Raw genomic sequence first — 19,640 nt, forward strand, 5'->3', positions numbered from 1 at the left:
GGCAACAGTGCCCCCACCCTCACCGCTGACGACAGCAAGCGGCAACCTGACAGAGAGCACTGTACGTGGCTCGACTCGGCCACGCCCTGACGATCGACAAGACGGTGCATAGTCCCCCTAGGCTGGCGGAGCCCGCACCTAGGAGAACCCGGCGAACCACAAGCCCTCAGCGGGGCCCAGCCCGGGTCCCCGGACACCGACTACACGGACCCACCGACTTATAACATTACCATTGTACCCCCGAGGGGTTGGACTATAAAACCCCCGGGATCCCACGATCATTCTGGGGCGGAAAGCAGGAGAACTAGCCACGAAACAGCAACACCGGAGAGAAGGAGCAGCCCAAGCCTTGGCCAGCTTCCTTCCTCCTTCATACAGCTCCAGGAGCAACATTGTACTATCGATCATCCAACTACACTCGGTAGGACTAGGGGTATTATCTCTCCGGAGAGCCCCGAACCTGGGTATGTCCGGCGTCCCGCGCCGGCTCATGCCAACCTCGCCTCTGGAGCCCACCAGTGCCCTCGAGCCTCCTCCTCTCTTTAGCCATCCCTTGGCATATGCCGTGCGCCGACCACGACAGTTGGCGCCCACCGTGGGGCAGCTCGAGGAGTTGGCCGGGAGCATGCTTCGGACGGGGCCCTTCTCCTATGCCGACGAGTCCGTCGCTCTGGTGGACGACGTCGTCGGTGCGCTTGTCGCCTCCTTCGCCGCACTGCGCATCTCCGATGCGTTCGCGGCCGACGAGTACCCCAGCGAGGTGCTCAGCTACTCCAACTCTCCCCTCACCCTCGGTGGCGGCGTTTCCACCGGGGCAATGGACGTCCATGTGGAGGTCTTTGTCACCGGCGACGGCGCCTCCTCCTCGTCGAGCAAGACGAGGAAGGCTGCGGAAGCTAGGGCCGCAGCGGATCGGATCGAGTCGTCTGATTCCTTGCGCGCCGCGATGCAGAGCCTCTGCATCGCCATCGGCACTGACGTCGATGGCACTAACTTCGCTGAGGCCCGAACCCAGCTCGAGGAAAGGCGCCAGCAGATGCTGGACCTATCTGAGACGCTCGCCGCCACTCAGCGTCGCCTGGACGCCGCTCAGCTGGAGCGCGACGCCGCCTACGGATTCACGCCCGCCGCGGCCGAGCCAAGCCAGGTCGCCGATGTGCGTGCCCGGGGAGGAGCGATCGGCCGGGCCCTCGGCACCGTCCCAACCGTCTACGAGACCCCAGCGAAGAACATGCGCGCTGCCCAGGTAGACGCAGTCGGCCTGAACCAGCTCGCGGGTGAGGAGCTGAAAGAGCACATCGGGCGGATGCGCGAACTCCTCCACGCCGCCAACACCCAGCAGGACCGCCTCAACCAGCTCGCCAAGCCGGCGGGGTCCGGCTCCGCCTGCCTTGGCGGGCCCGGCGAGCTTCTGCACACCGCTTCCTCTCCACCCGGCGAGGCGCACTCCGGCCAAGCCCGGACTCGGCGCGTTCCGGCCGCTACAGCCGCCGGCGGATTGGGCAACGAGCCCGTCCTAGAGACCCAGCGCGGACCCGGCGAGCATGGTCGGCATCCGGCTCCAACCGACCCGGCCCCACGTGGCCTGGCCGCAAGTCGACTCGGCCCGCGCGCCATCGATGACACTGACGCTCGCCACCGCCTCGATCAGCTCGCTCGCTCCCTGGAGGAGGAGGAGAGCGGCGCTATCGGGCCGGCGTGCTTTGGCCCGCGCATCCGGGAGGAGCCCTTCCCCAAAGGATTCATGCTCCCCCGCGACACCCCCAAGTACAACGGGACGGTGAAGCCAGAAGACTGGCTCACCGACTACACCACGGCAATTGGCATCACCGGTGCCAATCGTCGTCTCGCCGTGCGCTACGCACCGCTCATGCTCCAAGGGTCGGCCCGCACGTGGTTGAACAGCCTGCCGATGGGCAGCATCAACACGTGGGTGGACTTCGAGGAAGCCTTCATCCAACACTTCACGGGGACCAACAAGTGACCCGGCCACCCTAGCCAGCTCGCCATGTGCGTGCAACGGCCTACGGAGACAGGCCGCGAGTACCTTGCACGCTGGACAGAGCTCCGGAACAGCTGCGAGGGCGTCCATGAAGTCCAGGCGATGCAGTACTTCATCAGCGGGTGCCGAGACGGCACCCTCCTCAAGCACAAGCTCTTACGCTCCGAGCCGGCCACCATGGCCGCGCTCATGGTGATGGCGGACAAGTACGCCAACGCCGACTCCGCCATGAAGATCCAGGTGGCACTGGATGAAGCTGACAAGGCGAAGCCGGTTCCCCTTCCGAAGCCGGTCGGCGAAAGCAGCCGGCAGCAGCATCACCAGAATAACAAGCGCAAGGCCGACCAGCCGGCGCCGCGTCACGACAACCGGCTCGTCGCGGCCACCGAGCCCGCAGCGGACCCGGAGGCGAAGCGCCGGCAAACCGGCAAGAGGGCATGGCAACCCGCCATGAGCTTCGAGCAGATGCTCGACGCCCCCTGCAAGCACCAAAGTGGCGCAAGACCCTCCACGCAAACGCTTTGGCAGTGCGCCATCACCAAGCGCATCATGAGGGGCGACGTCCCGCCTCCTCCGGCTCTGGCTCCAGGCGCGGGACAACCGCCTCCGCCTCCACCGCCGCGTCCGACTGGCGGCGCGATGCGCGACGACGCCTACCCTGACCAGAGCGCGGCCTACGTCGTCTTCACCAGCCTCGGCGACGACAAGCGCAGCGAGCGCCTCCTTCGGCAGGAGGTGAACATCGTCGTCCCGGCCAAACCGGAGTTCATGCATTGGTCGGATCGCCCAATCACTTGGACCCGGGAGGATCACCCGGCAGTCATGCCGAGCCCGGGTGGTTACGCCCTCGTCCTCAACCCCACCATCGTCGCACGGCGCACATGCAAGTTCTCCCGAGTCCTCATCGACGGCGGCAACAGCATCAACATCCTCTACCGCGACATGATGACCAAGCTCGGCCTCAAGGCCGAGGACCTGGAGCCAACCCGAACGATCTTCCACGGCATCGTACCCGGCCTCTCCTGCTCCCCCATTGGTCGGGTCCGGCTAGATGTCCTGTTCAGTGACAGCGGCCACTTCCGGCGCGAACCGATCTGGTGCGAGGTGGTGGACCTGTCCAGCGTGTATCATGCGTTGCTGGGCCGGCCCGCGCTCGCCAAGTTCATGGCGGTTCCCCACTACGCGTATCTGAAGATGAAGATGCCGGGTCCCAAGGGCCTCATCACCGTCGTCGGCGATTACCGCAAGTCCCTGGAGTGCGCCCGAGACGGCTCTAAGTTGGCCGAGTCGCTGGTCATTGCCGAGGAGTGGCGCCAGCTCGACCGGATCATCGCCCTGGCAGGCGAGGCCTCCACCGCATCAATCCCGACCCCGGACCCGGCCGACGAGGCCGCCTGTTGGGGAACGTAGTAATTTCAAAAAAATTCCTACGCATACGCAAGATCATGGTGATGCATAGCAACGAGAGGGGAGAGTGTTGTCCACGTACCCTCGTAGACCGACAGCGGAAGCGTTATAACAACGCGGTTGATGTAGTCATACGTCTTCACGATCCGACCGATCAAGTACCGAACGTACGGCACCTCCGAGTTCTACACACGTTCAGCTCGATGACGTCCCTCGAACTCCGATCCAGCCGAGTGTTGAGGGAGAGTTTCGTCAGCACGACGGCGTGGTGACGATGATGATGTTCCACCGACGCAGGGCTTCGCCTAAGCTCCGCAACGGTATTATCGAGGTGTAATATGGTGGAGGGGGCATCGCACACGGCTAAAATATCGTATATCAAGTGTGTCCATGGGGTGCCCCCCTGCCCCCGTATATAAAGGAGAAAGGAGGAGAGGGCCGGCCAAGGGGAGGTGGCGCGCCCAAGGGGGGAGTCCTACTCCCACCGGGAGTAGGACTCCTCCTTTCCTTGTGGGAGTAGGAGAAGGGAAGGGGGAAGGAGAAAGAAGGAAGGGGGCGCCCCCTTTCCCTAGTCCAATTCGGACCAGATCATGGGGAGGGGCGCGGCCACCTTTTGAGGCCTTTCTCTCCTTTCCCGTATGGCCCATTAAGGCCCAATACGAATTCCCGTAACTCTCCGGTACTCCGAAAAATACCCGAATCACTCGGAACCTTTCCGAAGTCCGAATATAGTCGTCCAATATATCGATTTTTACGTCTCGGCCATTTGAAGACTCCTCGTCATGTCCCCGATCTCATCTGGGACACCGAACTCCTTCGGTACATCAAAACTCAATAAAACTGTCATCGTAACGTTAAGCGTGCGGACCCTACGTGTTCGAGAACTATGTAGACATGACCGAGACACCTCTCCGGTCAATAACCAATAGCGGGACCTGGATGCCCATATTGGCTCTCACATATTCTACGAAGATCTTTATCGGTCAGACCGCATAACAACATACGTTGTTCCCTTTGTCATCGGTATGTTACTTGCCCGAGATTCGATCGTCGGTATCTCGATACCTAGTTCAATCTCGTTACCGGCAAGTCTCTTTACTCGTTCCGTAATACATCATCCCGCAACTAACTCATTAGTCACAATGCTTGCAAGGCTTTATAGTGATGTGCATTACCGAGTGGGCCCAGAGATACCTCTCCGACAATCGGAGTGACAAATCCTAATCTCGAAATACGCCAACCCAACAAGTACCTTTGAAGACACCTGTAGAGCACCTTTATAATCACCCATTTACGTTGTGACGTTTGGTAGCACACAAAGTGTTCCTCCGGTAAACGGGAGTTGCATAATCTCATAGTCATAGGAACATGTATAAGTCATGAAGAAAGCAATAGCAACATACTAAACGATCGGGTGCTAAGCTAACGGAATGGGTCAAGTCAATCACGTCATTCTCCTAATGAGGTGATCCCGTTAATCAAATGACAACTCATGTCTATGGCTAGGAAACATAACCATCTTTGATTAACGAGCTAGTCAAGTAGAGGCATACTAGTGACACTCTGTTTGTCTATGTATTCACACATGTATTATGTTTCCGGTTAATACAATTCTAGCATGAATAATAAACATTTATCATGATATAAGGAAATATATAATACTTTATTATTTCCTCTAGGGCATATTTCCTTCAGTCTCCCACTTGCACTAGAGTCAATAATATAGTTCACATCGCCATGTGATTTAACATCAATAATTCACATCACCATGTGATTAACACCCATAGTTCACATCTCTATGTGACCAACACTCAAAGGGTTTACTAGAGTCAATAATCTAGTTCACATCGCTATGTGATTAACACCCAAAGAGTACTAAGGTGTGATCATGTTTTGATTGTGAGATAATTTTAGTCAACGGGTCTGCCACATTCAGATCCGTAAGTATTTTGCAAATTTCTATGTCTACAATGCTCTGCACGGAGCTACTCTAGCTAATTGCTCCCACTTTCAATATGTATCTAGACCGAGACTTAGAGTCATCTAGATTTAGTGTCGAAACTTGTATCGACGTAACCCTTTACGACGAACCTTTTGTCACTTCCATAATCGAGAAACATATCCTTATTCCACTAAGGATAATTTTGACCGCTGTCCAGTGATCTACTCCTAGATCACTATTGTACTCCCTTGCCAAAATCAGTGTAGGGTATACAATGGATCTGGTACACAGCATGGCATACTTTATAGAACCTATGGCCAAGGCATAGGGAATGACTTTCATTCTCTTTCTATCTTCTGCCGTGGTCGGGCTTTGAGTCTTACTCAATTTCACACCTTGTAACACAGGCAAGAACTCTTTCTTTGACCGTTCTATTTTGAACTACTTCAAAATCTTGTTAAGGTATGTACTCATTGAAAAAACTTATCAAGCGTTTTGATCTATCTCTATAGATCTTGATGCTCAATATGTAAGCAGCTTTCACCGAGGTCTTTCTTTGAAAACTCCTTTCAAACACTCCTTTATGCTTTGCAGAATAATTCTACATTTTTCCGATCAACAACATGTCATTCACATATACTTATCAGAAATGTTGTAGTGCTCCCACTCACTTTCTTGTAAATACAGGCTTCACCGCAAGTCTGTATAACACTATATCCTTTGATCAACTTATCAAAGTGTATATTCCAACTCCGAGATGCTTGCACCAGTCCATAGATGGATCGCTGGAGCTTGCATATTTTGTTAGCACCTTTAGGATTGACAAAACCTTCTGGTTGCATCATATACAACTCTTCTTTAATAAATCCATTAAGGAATGCAGTTTTGTTTATCCATTTGCCAGATTTCATAAAATGCGGCAATTGCTAACATGATTCGGACAGACTTAAGCATAGATACGAGTGAGAAACTCTCATCGTAGTCAACATCTTGAACTTGTCGAAAACCTTTTTGCGACAATTCTAGCTTTGTAGATAGTGACACTACTATCAGCGTATGTCTTCCTCTTGAAGATCCATTTAATCTCAATGGCTCGCCGATCATTAGGCAAGTCAATCAAAGTCCATACTTTGTTCTCATATATGGATCTTATCTCAGATTTCATGGCCTCAAGCCATTTCGCGGAATCTGGGCTCATCATCGCTTCCTCATAGTTCGTAGGTTCGTCATGGCTAGTAACATAACCTCCAGAACAGGATTACTGTACCACTCTGGTGCGGATCTTAATCTGGTTGACCTACGAGGTTCAGTAATAACTTGATCTGAAGTTTCATGATCATTATCATTAACTTCCTCACTAATTCGTGTGGGTGTCGCAGAAACTGGTTTCTGTGATGATCTACTTTCCAATAAGGAAGCAGGTACAGTTACCTCATCAAGTTCTACTTTCCTCCCACTCACTTCTTTCGAGAGAAACTCCTTCTCTAGAAAGGATCCATTCTAAGCAACGAATGTCTTGCCTTCGGATCTGTGATAGAAGGTGTACCCAACTGTCTCCTTTGGGTATCCTATGAAGATACATTTCTCTGATTTGGGTTTGAGCTTATCAGGATGAAACTTTTTCACATAAGCATCACAACCCCAAACTTTAAGAAACGACAACTTTGGTTTCTTGCCAAACCACAGTTCATAAGGCGTCGTCTCAACGGATTTTGATGGTGCCCTATTTAACGTGAATGTAGCTGTCTCTAATGCATAACCCCAAAACGATAGTGGTAAATTGGTAAGAGACATCATATATCGCACCATATCTAATAAAGTACGGTTACGATGTTCGGACACACCATTATGCTGTGGTGTTCCAGGTGGCGTGAGTAGTGAAACTATTTCACTTTGTTTTGACTGAAGGCCTAAACTCGTAACTCAAATATTTTACCTCTGCGATTATATCGTAGAAACTTTTATTTTCTTGTTACGATGATTCTCCACTTCACTCTGAAATTCTTTGAACTTTTCAAATGTTTCAGACTTGTGTTTCATCAAGTAGATATACCTATATCTGCTCAAATCATCTGTGAAGATCAGAAAATAATGATACCTGCTGCGAGCCTCAATATTCATCGGACCACATACATCTGTATGTATGATTTCCAACAAATCTATTGCTCTCTCCATAGTTCCGTAGAACGGCGTTTTAGTCATCTTGCCCATGAGGCACGGTTCGCAAGCATCAAGTGATTCATAATCAAGTGATTCCAAAATCCCATCAGTATGGAGTTTCTTCATGCGGTTTACACCAATATGACCTAAACGGCAGTGCCACAAATAAGTTGCACTATCATTATTAACTTTGCATCTTTTGGCTTCAATATTATGAATATGTGTATCACTGAGATCCAACAAACCATTTTCGTTGGTGTGTATGACCATAAAAGGTTTTTATTCATGTAAACAGAACAACAATTGTTCTCTAACTTAAATGAGTAACCGTATTGCAATAAACATGATCAAATCATATTCATGCTCAACGCAAACACCAAATAACACTTATTTAGTTTCAACACTAATCCCGAAAGTATAGGGAGTGTGCGATGATGATCATATGAATCTTGGAACTACTTCCAACACACACCGTCACCTCGCCTTTTACTAGTCTCTGTTTATTCTGCAACTCCGTTTTCGAGTTACTACTCTTTAGCAACTGAACCAGTATCAAATACTGAGGGGTTGCTATAAACACTAGTAAGTACACATCAATAACATGTATATCCAATATACCTTTGTTCACTTTGCCATCCTTCTTATCCACCAAATACTTGGGGCAGTTCTGCCTCCAGTGACCAGTTCCTTTGCAGTAGAAGCACTTAGTCTCAGGCTTAGGACCAGACTTAGGCTTCTTCACTTGAGCAGCAACTTGCTTGCCGTTCTACTTGAAGTTCCCCTTCTATCCCTTTGCCCTTTTCTTGAAACTAGTGGTCTTGTTAACCATCAACACTTGATGTTTTTCTTGATTTCTACCTTCGTCGATTTCAGCATCACGAAGAGCTTGGGAATTACTTTCGTCATCCCTTGCATACTATAGTTCATCACGAAGTTCTACTAACTTGGTGATGGTGACTAGAGAATTCTGTCAATCACTATTTTATCTGGAAGATTAACTCCCACTTGATTCAAGCGATTGTAGTACCCAGACAATCTGAACACATGCTCACTAGTTGAGCGATTCTCCTCCATCTTTTAGCTATAGAACTTGTTGGAGACTTCATATCTCTCAACTCGGGTATTTGCTTGAAATATTAACTTCAACTCCTGGAACATCTCATATGGTCCATGACGTTCAAAACGTCTTTGAAGTCCCGATTCTAAGCCGTTAAGCATGGTGCACTAAACTATCAAGTAGTCATCATATTGAGCTAGCCAAACGTTCATAACGTCTGCATCTGCTGCTGCAATAGGTCTGTCACCTAGCGGTGCATCAAGGACATAATTTTTTCTGTGCAGCAATGAGGATAATCCTCAGATCACGGATCCAATCCGCATCTTTGCTACTAACATCTTTCAACATAATTTTCCTCTAGGAAAAAAATAAACACAGGGAAGCAACAACGCGAGCTATTGATCTACAACATAATTTGCAAAATACTATCAGGACTAAGTTCATGATAAATTTAAGTTCAATTAATCATATTACTTAAGAACTCCCACTTAGATAGACATCTCTCTAATCATCTAAGTGATTACGTGATCCAAAGCAACTAAACCATGACCGATTAACACATGAGATGGAGTAGTTTCAATGGTGAACATCACTATGTTGATCATATCTACTATATGATTCACGCTCGACCTTTCGGTCTCTGTGTTCCGAGGCCATATCTGTATATGCTAGGCTCGTCAAGTTTAACCCGAGTATTCCGCGTGTGCAACTGTTTTGCACCCGTTGTATTTGAACGTAGAGCCTATCACACCCGATTAACACGTGGTGTCTCAGCACGAAGAACTTTTGCAACGGTGCATACTCAGGGAGAACACTTTTATCTTGAAATTTTAGTGAGAGATCATCTTATAATGCTACCGTCAATCAAAGCAAGATAAGATGCATAAAGGATTAACATCACATGCAATCAATATAAGTGATATGATATGGCCATCATCATCTTGTGCTTGTGATCTCCATCTCCGAAGCACCGTGCTTGTGATCACCATCTCCGAAGCACCATCATGATCACCATCGTCACCGGCTCGACACCTTGATCTCCATCGTAGTATCGTTGTCGTCTCGCCAACTTATTACTTTTACGACTATCGCTACCGCTTAGTGATAAAGTAAAACTATTACATGGCGATTGCATCTCATACAATAAAGCGACAACCATATGGCTCCTGCCAGTTGCCGATAACTCGGTTACAAAACATGATCATCTCATACAACACATTATATCACATCATGTCTTGACCATATCACATCACAACATGCCCTGCAAAACCAAGTTAGACGTCCTCTACTTTGTTGTTGCAAGTTTTACGTGGCTGCTACGGGCTTAGCAAGAACCATTCTTACCTACGCATCAAAACCACAACGATAGTTTGTCAAGTTGGTGCTGTTTTAACCTTCGCAAGGACCGGGCGTAGCCACACTCGGTTCAACTAAAGTGAGAGAGACAGACACCCGCCAGTCACCTTTAAGCAACGAGTGCTCCGAACAGTGAAACCAGTCTCGCGTAAGCGTACGCGTAATGTCGGTCCGGGCCGCTTCATCTCACAATACCGCTGAACCAAAGTATGACATGCTGGTAAGCAGTATGACTTATATCGCCCACAACTCGCTTGTGTTCTACTCGTGCAAAGCATCAACGCATAAAACCAGGCTCGAATGCCACTGTTGGGGAACGTAGTAATTTCAAAAAAATTCCTACGCATACGCAAGATCATGGTGATGCATAGCAACGAGAGGGGAGAGTGTTGTCCACGTACCCTCGTAGACCGACAACGGAAGCGTTATAACAACGCGGTTGATGTAGTCATACGTCTTCACGATCCGACCGATCAAGTACCGAACGTACGGCACCTCCGAGTTCTACACACGTTCAGCTCGATGACGTCCCTCGAACTCCGATCCAGCCGAGTGTTGAGGGAGAGTTTCGTCAGCACGACGGCGTGGTGACGATGATGATGTTCCACCGACGCAGGGCTTCGCCTAAGCTCCGCAACGGTATTATCGAGGTGTAATATGGTGGAGGGGGGCATCGCACACGGCTAAAATATCGTATATCAAGTCTGTCCATGGGGTGCCCCCCTGCCCCCGTATATAAAGGAGAAAGGAGGAGAGGGCCGGCCAAGGGGAGGAGGCGCGCCCAAGGGGGGAGTCCTACTCCCACCGGGAGTAGGACTCCTCCTTTCCTTGTGGGAGTAGGAGAAGGGAAGGGGGAAGGAGAAAGAAGGAAGGGGGCGCCCCCTTTCCCTAGTCCAATTCGGACCAGATCATGGGGAGGGGCGCGGCCACCTTTTGAGGCCTTTCTCTCCTTTCCCGTATGGCCCATTAAGGCCCAATACGAATTCCCGTAACTCTCCGGTACTCCGAAAAATACCCGAATCACTCGGAACCTTTCCGAAGTCCGAATATAGTCGTCCAATATATCGATTTTTACGTCTCGGCCATTTGAAGACTCCTCGTCATGTCCCCGATCTCATCCGGGACACCGAACTCCTTCGGTACATCAAAACTCAATAAAACTGTCATCGTAACGTTAAGCGTGCGGACCCTACGGGTTCGAGAACTATGTAGACATGACCGAGACACCTCTCCGGTCAATAACCAATAGCGGGACCTGGATGCCCATATTGGCTCTCACATATTCTATGAAGATCTTTATCGGTCAGACCGCATAACAACATACGTTGTTCCCTTTGTCATCGGTATGTTACTTGCCCGAGATTCGATCGCCGGTATCTCGATACCTAGTTCAATCTCGTTACCGGCAAGTCTCTTTACTCGTTCCGTAATACATCATCCCGCAACTAACTCATTAGTCACAATGCTTGCAAGGCTTTATAGTGATGTGCATTACCGAGTGGGCCCAGAGATACCTCTCCGACAATCGGAGTGACAAATCCTAATCTCGAAATACGCCAACCCAACAAGTACCTTTGAAGACACCTGTAGAGCACCTTTATAATCACCCATTTACGTTGTGACGTTTGGTAGCACACAAAGTGTTCCTCCGGTAAACGGGAGTTGCATAATCTCATAGTCATAGGAACATGTATAAGTCATGAAGAAAGCAATAGCAACATACTAAACGATCGGGTGCTAAGCTAACGGAATGGGTCAAGTCAATCACGTCATTCTCCTAATGAGGTGATCCCGTTAATCAAATGACAACTCATGTCTATGGCTAGGAAACATAACCATCTTTGATTAACGAGCTAGTCAAGTAGAGGCATACTAGTGACACTCTGTTTGTCTATGTATTCACACATGTATTATGTTTCCGGTTAATACAATTCTAGCATGAATAATAAACATTTATCATGATATAAGGAAATATATAATACTTTATTATTTCCTCTAGGGCATATTTCCTTCACCGCCTTCAAGCCCTCCAAGGAGACCAAGAAAGTGAAGCTCAACCCAGAAGACCCCAGCTGCAGCAAGTACGTTGTCGTAGGCGCCCGCCTCGACGGCAAATAGGAAGGAGAGCTCGTCGACTTCCTCCGTGAGAATCGGGATATCTTCGCATGGACCCCCAAGGAGATGCCGGGTATCCCGAGGAAGTACGCCGAGCACAAACTTCACGTCCGCAAGGACGCCAAGCCTGTCCGTCAACCCCTACGATGATTTTCCGAAGAGAAGAGAAGAACCATTGGTGAAGAGGTCGCCAAGCTTTTGGCGGCCGGCTTCATAATGGAAGTATTTCACCCCGAGTGGCTGGCCAACCCAGTCCTCGTCCTGAAGAAGAACAAGACCTGGCGCATGTGTATCTACTACACCAGCCTCAATAAGGCGTGTCCCAAGGATCCGTTCGCCCTCCCATGGATCGACCAAGTCATCGACTCGACCGCCGGGTGTGAGCTCCCGTCCTTCCTGGACGCTTACTCCGGCTACCACCAGATCAAGGTGGACCCGGCCGACGCCCTGAAGACATCCTTCATCACGCCCTTTGGGGCGTATTGCTACATCACCATGTCGTTCGGCTTGAAGAACGCCGGCGCCACCTTCCAGCGCTGCATGCAGAAATGTCTGCTGTCGCAACTCGGCCGCAATATCCACGTATACGTGGACGACATCATGGTGAAGACCAAGCAGCACCTCACGCTCCTCGATGATTTGAAGGAAACCTTCGCCAACCTCCGCGAATATAAGGTCAAGCTTAACCCGGAAAAATGCGTCTTCGGCGTCCCGGCCGGAAAGCTACTCGGCTTCCTCGTCTCGGAACGCGGCATTGAGGCGAACTCGGAGAATTTCAAGGCCATCGAGCGCATGCGCAAACCGGCGCGGCTGCGCGATGTCCAGAAGTTCACCGGATGCTTGGCCTCGGTCAGCCGGTTTCTAAGCCGGCTGGGTGAGAGGGCGCTACCCCTGTACCAGCTGATGAAGAAGACAAGCCCGTTCGAATGGAACGGCAAGGCAGACGAGGCCTTCCAAGACCTCAAGCGCATGCTCTCCACCACGCCAGTCCTGGCCGCGGCGACCGACAAGGAGCCGCTGTTGCTCTACATAGCCGCGACCTCGCGGGCGGTCAGCACGGTGCTGGTGGTCGAGTGACCAGAGAAGGGCAAGATCCAAGCCGTCCAGCGCCCAGTCTACTACCTGAGCGAGGTGCTCTCCATCTCCAAGCAGAACTACCCGCACTACCAGAAGATGTGTTACGGCGTGTACTTCACCGCCAAGAAGCTGAAGCAGTATTTCCAAGAGCACGTCGTCACCGTGGTCAGCACGGCGCCTATCGGAGAAATCATCGGGTGCCGGGATGCCTCTGGCCGGGTTGCCAAATGGGCGATCCAGCTAGCCGGCCACACCATCCTCTACGAGCCCCGCACCGCGATCAAGTCTCAAGCCCTGGCCGACTTCCTCGTCGACTGGACCGAAACCCAGTACTTGCCGCCGCCTCCCGACTCGACGCATTGGCGCATGCACTTCGACGGGTCCAAGATGCGACTCGGTTTGGGGGCCGGCATCGTACTTTCGTCCCCGAAGGGCGACCGGCTCCATTACGCGCTCCAGATCCACTTTGCCGCCTTCAACAACGTCGCCGAGTACGAAGCCCTTGTGCACGGCCTCCGGCTGGCCAAGGAACTCGGCATCCGGCGCATCCTGTGCTACGGCGACTCGGGCCTGGTGGTGCAGCAATGCTCCGGCGAATGGGACGCCCGTGACTCCAACATGGCAAGCTACCGCTTCCTCGTCCAGAAGCTGTCCGGATCCTTCGAGGGCTGCGAGTTGCTCCACGTCCCGCGCGCGGAGAACGAAGCAGCCGACATGCTCGCCAAGATCGCCTCGTCACAACAAGCCATCCTGTCCGACGTCTCCCTCGAGCACCTGCGCAAGCCGTCCGTCAAGCCATCGCCGGACTCCGAGTCCATCCACGTTCCAGGCGACCCGGCCGCACCTCAACCCGGCCCGGGGACTGCTGAACCCGGCCCGGGGGCTGCTCAACCCGGCTCGGGGGCTGCCGACTCGGAACCCACCCTGGTGGCCGTCTTCGCCGTGGTTACGGCTCCATCTTGGGCCCTCTCAATATCAGAATTTTTGGAGAACGGGGTTCTCCCCATGGACGAGACCGAAGCTCGGCAAGTGCAGCGCCGGGCGTCCGCCTACAGCATCATCAACAACGAGCTCGTCAAGCGCAGCTCCACCGGCGTGTTCCAGCGCTGCGTCGAGCAGGAGCGGGGCATCGACATCCTCCTCGACATACATCGGGGCGAGTGTGGGCACCACGCCGCATAATGATCCCTGGTGGCCAAGGCGTTCCGCCACGGCTTCTACTGGCCCACGGCCCTCCAAGACGCCGAGTCGCTCGTCCTCAAGTGTGAGGGATGCCAGCGCTTCAGCAAACACAGCCACCAGCCGGCGTCAGCACTCCGCACCATACCGATCACCTGGCCCTTCGCGGTCTGGGGACTCGACATGGTGGGACCCTTCAAAACCGCCCGAGGCGGCATGACGCACTTGCTGGTGGCAGTGGACAAATTCACCAAGTGGATCGAGGCAAGACCAATCAAGAAATTGGACGGGCCAACAGCCGTCCGGTTCATCAAGGACATAGCGGTGCGCTACGGCATGCTGAACAGCATCATCACCGACAATGGCACCAAATTCGCCAAGGGCGCGCTCGAGCAATACCGCAACGTCTCCGGCATCCGCCTCGACTTGGCCTCCGTTGCGCATCCGCAGTCCAACGGGCAGGTCGAGCGGGCCAATGGACTCATCCTGTCCGGCGTCAAGCCGCGACTCGTCGAGCCGCTCATCCGCTCACCCGGCAGCTGGCTTGACGAGTTGCCAGCCATTCTCTGGAGTCTACGCACCACACCGAATCGGTCGACCGGGTTCACCCCGTTCTTCCTCGTCTACGGAGTCGAAGCCGTCATCCCGACCGACGTCGAGTTCGACTCGCCGCGCGTCGCGATGTACACCGAAGCCGAAGCCAGAGAAGCCCGCGAAGATGGCGTCGGCCTACTCGAAGAAGCACGCCTCCTGGCGCTCAGTCGCTCGGCCATCTACCAGCAAGGCCTGAGGCACTACCACAGCCAAAAGATCAAGCCCCTCGCATTCCGCAAGGGCGACCTCGTCCTCCGACTCGTCCAAGAGCAGGCAGGCCAACACAAGCTGTCCCCTCCATGGGAGGGCCCATTCATCGTGAGCAGGGCCTTGCGCGACCGCAAGGCCTACTACCTCATCGACGCACGCAAGTCGAGGAAGCGCAAGAAGGACACCGCCGGTGAAGAAACGACCCGGTCGTGGAACGCGGAACTCCTCCGCCCGTTTTACAGTTAGTCGCACGAGCGTATGTATCATCGCCTTTTGTAAACGCATGAAACTATGGGGTCCCCGAACGAGACTCGGGGGCTGCCCTTTGTCGACCAATTTATTGTGTCCCTATTTTCTTGCATCACTATACCACTGAACCCGGCCACCGGTCCGACTCGCTCGACCCGGGGGCTGGCCGGCTCGGTCGCTACCCCGCCACCTTACTTGGTGATTCCTGATAAACTTAGGATGCCGCGGTCCCCCACTTCGCCCTAAAGCCACAGATCCAGCTTTGGCTGTCGGCTGGCAAGCACAATGGGCCAAAGCTCCTTTACGCTTCATACACTAAGCCAAAGGTCGCCGGGTCGATCAACCCTGTCCGCCATTCATCAAATGAACAGCCGCACGACCGGCTGCTCGCCAACCGGCTTCGCCGGATTGCCGCCAGCCGGCCCAGTGGGTGTTTCGCTCGCGCTCAACGTTTCAAGGGACCCAAGTCCTGCGCGCTCCTCTCAAAGAACCGAACTCCTTGTCAAGGACCGGAGCCTCGGCCGTCTGACTCGCGGGGGGGGAGGTTTGAGAAAGGAAAAGCGCATGAAATCGGTCCAAAAAACGGAAGGCAAAAAAGCAAAAGCACCCACGACATCTGCAAGTATTTAAGAAAAGGCCCACGGTCCGAGTTCATTACACCCTAAAACCCCCAATGGGTGGGTGGACCTGCTATTTAACAAATTTTACACAAAGTGTCTCAGGCATCTCCAGCGCCGCGTCGCGACATCGATGGCTCTCCCCTCGCGGCCTCCGGGTCCAGCGAAGTGCCGGTGCCCTCCTCAGCATCCGCGTCGCGGTAGACGCCCGTCTCCTCCGAGCTCCCCTCCGGATCGTGGAGGAGCAAGCCGTAGTCATCGCCATCCACGACCCCGCCGTCTTCCGTCCGCTCCTGATGGAACCCGTCGTGGAAGGCGAACTCGGCGATGTAGCTGGCCCGGGAGGCGATCCGGCCGGCTTGCTCCTACAAGAGCTACTCCGAACCGGCCCGCTGGCCCATCAACGCGTTCAGCTGCAGGTCCAGATGCCAGGACAGCGCGAACCGGAGCGCCATCTCAGCACCGGCACGAGCGGCGGAGACGCGCCACTCGCCAAGCCAGTCCATTCCCATCTCCAACCAACGCGCCAAGCGCGAGAAGCTGCTCGGTCGGATGGAGTCCGGCCATAGGGCCGCCGTCATCGCGGTGCCGGCCTGGGACAGCCGCCCCAACTGCGTTCCCAGAACCTGCAGGCGGGCCTCAGCGGCGGCAATGATCTTCGGGAAGGTCTAGGCCACCCGCGGATCCGTCCAGGACCCAACGACGCCGGTCGGGTCACGCTGATAGCGGTCGGCTTCCTTCGCCAGCCGCTGCGTCTCTGGGAAGGCCCCTGCCGCAAAGGAAGAAGCGAGTTAGAAGAAGAACAACAAGGAAGAAAGGCCGAATCCCGACCCGAAAAACGACAAGAAAAAAGCACTTACTAGAGAACGACTCTTCCAGGTGTTGTGCCTCAAGCAACGTACCGCGCCGCTCCCGCTCGATGGCGCGCCTTCTCCAGATCGGCCGCCTTGGCAAGGGCCGCCTTCAGCTCGGCGTCCTTGTCTTCGGCCGCCTTCTCGGCCGCCTCGCGGCGACGGGCCTCGTCCTGACGGGCCCCCTCAGCCATGGTGACCTGCCCCCGCAGGCGATCCACCTCGGCCTGGAGCCGGCCCTTGTCGTCAGCCAGCTGGCCGCGCTGCTGGTTCGCCTCCACCAGGGCCTGCTGCGCCTCTGCCAACTTGGCGGCTTCCGCCTTAAGGAGCTCCACCTCGGCCTCGAGGCGGCTCTTGTGGCCCGCCAGCTGCTCATGCACCGGTTGGCCTCGTCGAGAGACCGCCGAGCCGCGGCCGCCTCCGCCCTCGCCTGCGCCGCCTCGACGCCAAGACGGCCGGTGTCGGCAACGAGACGGTCGTAATGATGACCGGCCCGGAGCAGACGAGTCCGCCAGGACAGCACCTCGGCTGCAGAAAAAAAGGACTCAGCAGAAGAAAAAAGCAAGACTTAAGATTTGGTCCAACTGTTACACAGTTGGCCCGAATCTCGGGGGCTACACCCAGTGGGTGCGCTAGCGCGCCCCCACTAGAAAAGAGCACAAGGATACCTGCGGCGACGCGGAGCTCCTCCTCCTTGGCGGCAAGCCGCTCCACGAGCTCCCAGTGTTTGCCCAAGACACGATTGTAGGCGGTGACCCGGAAGGCGTCGAGATGCTGAAGAGAGCAGAAATCAGAACAAGGCCAACACTCTAAAGATTCGACCAAACTACTACGTAGTTGGCCCGAACCTCGGGGGCTACACCCAGTGGGTGCGCTGGCGCGCCCCCACAAAGAAGAAAATTGCAAGAAGACTTAGCAGGACGGCGCGCTCCAGGTCGCGCGTCCGCTCCACCTCGGCCTGGGCGAAGGCCTCGAGCCGTTCCGTCCGGCCTCGCAGGCGGCACTGACGGCGTCCAGCGCCGCCTCCTCCTGGGTCTGAGGCCCAAAGACAATGGCGCCCCCGCTCCACGCCGGCTGCGGCACAGTAGCTCGGCGCTCTCCCTGCCGGGGCACCAAGGCGTGCTCCTCGCTGGCCGCTCGTGACGCGGCCAGCACCTCCTTCGGGACGCCCTGCGTCGCCGACCCTGACCTGGACGTCGGGACGCCCTGCATCGCCGTCTCCGGCCCAGCTACCGTGGTGACCTCCGGCACCGCCGCCCGCGGTGCCTCCTCCAAAACCGGCGGTGCCTCCGACGCCGCTGCCCGCAGCGTCTCTTCCAAAATGACGCCGCCTCCACCACCATCAGTCCCCGCTCGCTCGGCCACGTCGGCCCGCGGCGGGGTGTCATCCTCCACCTCCACGACCCCCCGGTCGGGGATCACCACCTCAGCCCGGCCTCCACGGCCGCGCTCCCTCACCAACGACGGCTCAAAGACCGTCGCCGCCACCACTGTGCCCTCCGGCGTCTCGCGCCAGACCGGCTCCGCGCCGGTCGTGCCCATGCCGCCGCCGCGTCGGTCCAAGCCCGGACCGACGCCGCCTCCAGCTCCGCCTCGGTCCGGTTCCTGTCCCGTCAGGCCAAGGCTTCGGCGTCATTCGGATCCAGTCCGAGTCGGCCCGTCCCTCCGCCTTGGCCTGGTCGGCAAGGTCGGACCGGCTCCTGCGGAACACGGCCCCTTCGGCGGTCGCGGCTTCCGCCGCCGCCCCCGCCAGCGCGATTGGCGACCTAGAGAAGAAGATAGAATGAGCAGAAAAGAAACAAGACTAGCTCAAGAAAAAGAAACCTGAGCGCAAACAAGAGATGAAGCTTACCCTGCCAAGACCGAGACCGGGATTGGCCTCCCGTGCCCGCCGCCGCGCTTCCTCTTGGCCGGCCTCCCGGCCCCGGCCGGGTCCGCTGTGCGCTTCGGGGCCCGGGGTCGCGGCGCGACGCTGTCTTTCCCATGCGGGCGGCTCGGCGCCGCCCCATGCGAGGACCCGGCTCCGCCCGCGTCGCCGCCTCCCCCGCCCAACGCCACTACACCAACAACTGGCGTCAGCACCGGCCGTTCCGTGCCGCGGTCAGCAATTCAAGACACATGAAGAAAAACGCGAGACTTACCCGCGCGACGCCCAGCGCCGGTGTCAGACTCGGCCTCCTCCTCCCCGCCACGAGCCACGGGCTCCTCTGGCGCCACCGGCTCCACCTGCGACAGAGCCCAGGCGTAAGGGTGCCGAATCACGTTCAGAAGTACCCCCACGTCGTGTTAGGACGGATGAGAAGGTGCACTGCAGCAAAGTGAGAAGACCAGACACTCACCTGCGGCGCCGGGTTCGACTGGCTGTACGGCGCCTTGCCGAACTGCCAGTCCTCCCCAACGTTGGCCTTGGAGATGTCGTTCATGCCGCGCACGACCTGCTCCGCGGACAGCCACGTCGACCCCATGCAGTTGGGGTCTTGAAGGCTGACCATTTCGCCGATGAGGCAGGAGCGCCCCTGAAGCGGAAGGACCCGGCGCATGATCAACGCGGCGAGGAGGTCGGTGCCGGTGAGCCCCTCCTGCGTCCTCATCACCGTCACCCGCTCACAGAGATTAACGATCTCCTACTACGGGCGCTTGGGCGAGTAGCCCCGGTTCGTCTTCGCCCGCGGCGGTGCGATGGCGAAGGCCGGAAGATTGATGCGATCCGCTCCAAGGTTGCGGACGTAGGAGAAGGAGTTCTGCCACTTCCTGGCAAAGTCCTCCAGCGGGATCTTGGGGAAATCCGCCCCCGACCGCTTCGAGATGACGGCGGCGCCACAAT

The sequence above is a fragment of the Aegilops tauschii genome, chromosome 5 (assembly GCF_002575655.3).
Source record: "Aegilops tauschii subsp. strangulata cultivar AL8/78 chromosome 5, Aet v6.0, whole genome shotgun sequence".
NCBI classification, from domain to species: domain Eukaryota; kingdom Viridiplantae; phylum Streptophyta; class Magnoliopsida; order Poales; family Poaceae; genus Aegilops; species Aegilops tauschii.